Source organism: Arvicanthis niloticus, chromosome 9 (genome assembly GCF_011762505.2).
Source record: "Arvicanthis niloticus isolate mArvNil1 chromosome 9, mArvNil1.pat.X, whole genome shotgun sequence".
Classification (NCBI taxonomy): domain Eukaryota; kingdom Metazoa; phylum Chordata; class Mammalia; order Rodentia; family Muridae; genus Arvicanthis; species Arvicanthis niloticus.
Window position 1 is genome coordinate 81,748,489 of NC_047666.1, and position 7,102 is coordinate 81,755,590.

A 7,102-nucleotide genomic window follows, 5' to 3' on the forward strand; every position below is an offset into this window, starting at 1 on the left:
TGTGGTTACGTGAAAGCTGAAGTTTGGAGATTAAACATGCTTTCTGATATCAAATGAGGGCGAATAGAGATTTGAAAAGAAAAACCTGTTTTACTGTCTTTAGTTGACAGTGACGAGTGAGTCAAGAGTGGGCTGTAAGACAGAGTAGAACTTGGCAGAACCTGCCCAGCTATGGAGATCCAGTTAAGGAAAAAAAGAACTTTCTTCACAGACAGACAACCCCACAGGATCTGCCCATACCTCGATGTCAGCAACTGCTTGCTACAAAAGGCTACAGAGACGTCCATGACCAGGAGACTGGCAAAGTCAATTTTCCTGTAGGATGGGGAATCATCCATCTGCCAAGGTTTCTGCTATACCATTCCAAAGCCAGGAGCACGGGCTGACCTTGGTGCATTTATGCTGAGAACTATCAGTTCCACTGTGGACAGCATAATCTAGAAACGTTTTCCCAGTTAATTAGTAAAACAGCAACACCCTATGTCACCCTCAACCTTCACACAAGGACTGTGTGCTATAGTTAGACACTAAGAGGTACTCAGTCAGCATGTGCCCTGGTTAGCTCTTTTGTTGCCCTGTTAATGTGTGAGCCAAAACCAACTTGTGAAGGAAAGGCTTCATTTCCTCTCCGGCTTACAGACCATCATCCAAGGGACCTAAGGCGGGAGCTTGAATACTACTCACCGGCTTGCCCTCGGGGCTTGCTCGACTAGCTTTCTTATACAACCCCGGTCAGCTGCCTAGGATTGGCACTGCCCACAGTGAACTGGGCCCACCACATCAATCAGCCATCAAGAAAATGCCCATAGGCATGTCCACAGGCAGATCTGGTGGAGGCCGTTCCTCAGTGGAGGGCCCATCTCCCCATGTGACTCTAGGTTGTGGTAAGTTGACAGTGGAAGCTAACTGTGACATCACTCTGCTATCTTAAGGCAGCTAGAGTGGAAATCTAGACCCACTTTCAGGAGTAACTTCACAGCCACAGTAGTAGCAGTAACATCAACAACTCCCTTCCTGGCTGACAACAAACATCCTCAGCCTCCACGGTGGCTACTAAGCTCAGAGCTAGTTTGCTGTGGCCATATCAATTGCTTTAAATATGGAGTAAGCTAGTCTTAACAAAATTTCAGGTTTCCGAGGGTCTGCACTCACTTGTACTAAACTTTTACCCCTATGCTCCCAGCCCCTCAATACAGACCAAGATTTAAGCAGCTCTTGGTTCTTAACTCAGGAGCTCAGGTTCTTAACTCTCTACTTCTGAGACTCTAGAAGTCAGTGGTAACTGTGGCAGGGTGAGGTGGCTTCTTTTGAGGCATTCTCAGGCTCCCCCTGCTATAAAGAGACTTCTGGCATTGGCAATGGAGCCCCCAGCCCCTGACCTGAGTCTTCTTCAGAGACACTGAATGTCCCTCAAACCCTGAGCATAGAAAGAGACCCTTGCTGCTGGATGCTGGCAGAAAGGAAGGCGTGAGGCTGACAGGAGGTAAAGCTGTGTGTCTCCTGGGAAAGGGGGATGTGGGGACACCTGAAAATATGGTGTTTGTGGCAAAGGGTAGAGTGTTTGGTGTTTGAGAATAGAGAAGACATGAAGCCATGCTGAAAAATATGAGCGAGTTCTTTATCTTTCATGGTGTGTGTGTGTGTGTGTGTGTGTGTGTGTGTGTGTGCGCGTGTGCGCGTGTGCGTGTGCGTGTGCGTGTGCGTGTGTGCGCGCGCGCGCGCCCACGCGCATGTAGTGTATGTGCACGTACACCTATACAGGCAGAGACTAAAGCAAGACATGGGCTGCCCTGCCTCATTTCTCTATACCTTATTCCCTTGAGACAGGTTCTCTCACTAATCCTGGAGGAAGGTTGAGGTTGGCAGCCAGCAATCCCCAGAAATCCTCCTGTCTCACTGCCCTACCCAAGCTTAGTACAAACACACATGGCCATATCTACCTATCTGCTAGAGATTTGAATCTCATATTTGCCAAGTAAGTGCCCTTATCTGCTGATCCATCTCCAGGTTGTCTAGCTCAGTCATTTTATCTGGCAATAAAGAGCATGGTTCTTAGGGAATCAGTATCAACTGGGCAAGATGTAAGGTCTCATCCCCTCTCCAGATCCACTCAACTGGAGTCCTAGGGGAGGAGCAGCAATCAAGTCTGTGTCAAGACTATTCAGGCTTACATTTAAGAAGTATCGCCTTCACAGACATGGGCGAAGACTTAAATGTCTTTCTGGTTGTTGTCGCCATGTGTGGTATTCTGTACATTTGGATTCCCGCTGTGTGCAGCTATAGAATGGTTACCATGACACAGAAGCATGTAGCATTACAGTCCTGACCCTGCCTGTAAGTGCCTCTGTCACCAGTTAGAAACAAAATACCCGACAGAATGTGGATGCTTGAGCAGTGACGATTCCTAGCAAGGAAAGATAAGAGAGCCATTAGAATCGGCTTGGTCTCATTCTAAGAGAAGGGCGGACTGGGTCCTATAATATCCATTATCCTAGCCATTGTCCTCATTTCTATGCTATAGGAACAGCAGAGCTGTGGCCCAGATAAACCTTTGACACAGATTACAGTTGTCCTTAGGTAGCTGGGGACACGCTATTTTCTCCACTTGTGGGTTTTTTTTTGTTTGTTTGTTTGGTTGGTTGGTTGGTTGGCTTTTTTTCTTGTTTTTATTCCTGGGTTTCTTACATTTTGCATAATGAGCATACACTAATTTTTCATTAATTAAGCCTGCTCTTTGACAGTTTCACACACGTATGTAGTTCACACATGTATGTAGTATGTTCCCACCACTGCCATCAACCTCTTTTACTTTTCCCCTGCTCCTGTCAGGCCTCTCTTCCCTTAAGCACACTCATGATTTTTTGTTTGCTTGTTTTATTTTGTGATTCACTTGGTATTTAACCAAGGCCATCTGTATGACCATAGCCATACAGACTATGAAGGAGGAAAGAGTGAGGTCCCACCTATTCGGTCCACATCTGTGACTGACTGTTGACAATGCCAATCTTGTGTAGGCCCAGAGATAACATTTACATTAATTCAATTAAAATACATAATAACCTTGTTTCTTTAATGAAGAATTATATTCTTTCCTTCAGATCAATTCAAGACAGGGCCTGGAAGGCTCTCATGGGATGAGAGGAAGCTGTGGACTGAAGAGGGCTTCTGAGACATTCCTGGGGCCAAAGGAACTGGCTCTGGTCTTCCACCTGCCTCTCTTACAATTTACTTATAATTGTGAGGTCATATTGCATAGTCTGGATGAAGTCTAGCTCCATAGAATGGAAAAGTAGCAGGGATTTGACTAAACCACATCTATTTTACTTCACATGTAAGAATTAGGAAGCCAGGCCATTTCTAAACTGCTTACTTAAAAATCCCACAAAAACAATTCTGCTTCTATCTCACAGGCCAAAATTTAAACACATGACTTCATTTAGCCCCAAAGAGACTTGAAAGTGCACTCCTCTACCTGAATACATTGTTATCCTGAAAAACTCTACTACTGAATAAAGAGACTAGACACTGGTAGTGTGTGACAGTCACTACAAAAGCATCCGCTGGCCACTGAGAGAAGCGCAAGAAAACAAACTGACAGATGAGGGACTCCTCTGTCATTTCCCTAGCCCTGGAGTGAGGAGAGAGTCAGTGCAGGGGAAAGGAAAGCACCTGGCTTATCAACAACACTGTGCATTTGTGTGCCTCCTGTCACTGTAACAAAGTACCTGTGGTAATTAAGTGTCAAAAAGGTTTGTGTTGGCTCAGCTCTGAACATTGCAGTCCATGAGGTGGTTAGTGGTCCCATTGCTTCAGGGTTCTGGAAAAACAGCCCACCATGGCGTTACTGTGACAGAGAAAACTGTTCACCTCATAATCTAGGAAGAGATCCGAGCCCCCCAATACCCTCTGCAGACATGTCCCCCACCATGCCCCACATATATATAAATTTGTCTAGATAATTTGTCAAATTAAATATATATAATAAAATCTATATATTTATTTTTCATCATATACATATATATATATTACATTTGGCAAATTATCTAGACAAATTATTACAATCATTAATGTGAATTTGGTAATCCTGAATATACCTGAATAACTTTTGTGGACAGTTTCACAGAGAGCTTTTCTGCCAGTTCCCTCTGAGTCACGACTCCTTCTGCAGCATCTTCTTAGCCAGTGCAAGGAGTTCACTTGCAGGTACCAGTGTCATTCAGAATAATGACGACTCTTTCTGGGGCATAGCTCAGTTGGTAGAGCACTTGCCTCTCATGCACAAGGTCCTGGATTAGACATCTGCACATGGTGCTACATAGCATAATCCTGCAGCTGACGAGGGGGTGCCAGGAGGGTCAGAAGTTCAAGGTCATCCTAGATTATATAGTCATTTGAGACCAGCATAGGTTAGAGACTGTCTCAAAAAAATTAAAGATTCTTTAAAGATTTATTTTTGTTTTTATATATGAGTGTGGGTCTGGCAGTGGGGTGTACTTGAATGCAGGTACCCACAGAGGCCAGAAGAGAGCATCATATTCCTGGGAGCACAACTAACAGGCAGGTGTGAACAGATGTGTATGTGCTGAGAACCCAGTTCAGGTTCTCTACAAGAGTAGCAAATGCTTTTAACCACTGCGCCGGCCGTCTCTCTACCCCCCCCCACACACACACACACACTCACACATACAAAACGAAATAAAATAAATTTTAAGAATGAATCTCTCAATTCCAAGACTTGTAAGTTTGTGGCAGAAAATGACAAAGGACGGGAACAACCTGGAACTCAGAGGCAACATGGGTCTCTACCCCCAGAGAACAGCAGCTCAAGTAGCTCAGGTTCATTACAAAACTTGGACTTTGAGGTAACTTTTAGAAATTTCGTATTTCCCTAAAACTTCTCTAGGACTTTCAGGAGGTCATGACCCCAATTTTGGATTAAAGGACTTTAGCCGTCATTCCAAATAGAACCCCGGTGGCCCATCTTTCACCTATAAGAACTTCAATTATAAAGATTAAACCACAAAGAAGAAATCCACATGGAACAATGGACGTTGCTGCACTTATCATTTTGGGGGACGATAGCATCGCCCAGCTTGAGTAAAATATAAAAGCTCGTGCTGGAGAGGAACCATCTCCCCAGAGGAGAAAATGGAGATGAGCTCAATGAAATTCTAAAACATTCCCCAGACATCAAGTTAGAATGTCACCGAAAACAAGAAGGGACTCAATAATTGAAGGAGATACACGGAGTTTCCTAATGGATTAAGAAAATAATTTGTGTGTCTCGTATGCTCAAGGAGATAAAAGGAATACTGTTGAACATGGATCCAAAATGGTGTCCATACCCTGAGATTATGTGAAATTAATCATTCTGTGATTTGGGGGAATTTCAATTGCCTTGATATCATCAAATGATTTCAGGGCATTGTGAGAAGAATCGGGAAAGAGGCACTGCGGTTGGGACACTTGCCCATGCTGGGACTCACTCTGATCATTGCCTAAGTGAGCTCTCCATTGTTCAAAACAGTTCTGGAGCAGGCGTAGCTGGAGAGACTGCTTGGTGGGTAAGACTGTGCATCGTTCCTGCAGAGGACCAGGATTCGATTCCCAGCACCCACATCAGGGGGCTCAGAGCCATCTGTGTCTCCAACTCCAAGGGATTCAATGCCTTCTTCAGACCTCCTCAGGTACACACACACACATTCACACACACATTCATACACACGCACACACGCACATTCACACATACACACACATTCACACACACATTCACACACACATTCACACACACATTCACATACACATACGCACACACACATTCACACACACATTCATACACACATACACACATTCACACACACGCACACACGCACATTCACACATACACATACATTCACACACACATTCACATACACATACACACATTCATACACACATACACACATACATACACATACATACACATACATACACACATATACACTTACACACATTCACACATTAATATACATACATACACACACATTTACACACACACATTCACACATACATATGCACACACATTCACACATACACACACATTCACACATACACACACATACATACACACATACATACACATATTCACACATACAAACATTCATACACACACATTCACACACACATACATACACATACATACACATACATATACACTTATACACACACATTCACAAACACACACACACACACACAAATAAATTTTTTTTTTAATCCCAGAGTTGGGAAAGATGATTCTGAAGAAAGCATGGAGACAGAAGTTTGTTTCCAAAGATGCTGTGTATAAATCAGACAGACATGGCAGGCCCTGTAACTCCAGTGCTGGGGAGGCAGAGACAGAGGATCTAGGATCTCCCACACAAGCCGCCTAGTCAGAGCAGCCCATTCGGGTAGCTCTGGGTTCGACTGAGAAAGCCTGCCTTAGTACATTGCTTTTGGTGAAAAGCAATCAAGGAACATGAGTCTTTGTCTTTTGCCTCCACATTCATATACATCTAAATCATCACACATATATACACACACATGCAAACACATTTACATATGCACACCACACACACTTAAACAAAACAACAACTGCAACAACAAAACCCAGTTCCAATTCAGGAGTTTCCACCACTCTTCTCAGCATGCCAGGCCAGATCTGGAGACTTGTCTGGAGGCAAGTTGAGCTTCTGGGTTATTGTAGACACAGATGTGCTATCTAGATCTGGGCAGCCACAGAACAAAATGGAGGCAAAAGCTTTTGTGCATTCGGGTTAGGCAGATAGTTCTCGGGCTAAGACATTAAAATCACAATCCATAAGAGAATAAATCAATAACTAGAATTACACCACTGTTTAAATCTTCTGCTAGTTGAAAGATACGTTAACCAGGTAAAAAGGAAAAGCAGGGCCTAGGGAAATATTGACAGAACATACCAGAGGCTGAGAGCATTTTCTGAGGAAGGTAGTTCCATTCCCAGAACCACTTCTGAGGCCTCAACCACCTCCAGCTCCAGAAGATCTTGCGGCCTCTCTGGCCTCTGTTGGGTACCTGAACACACACACAAACTCATGCATGCACA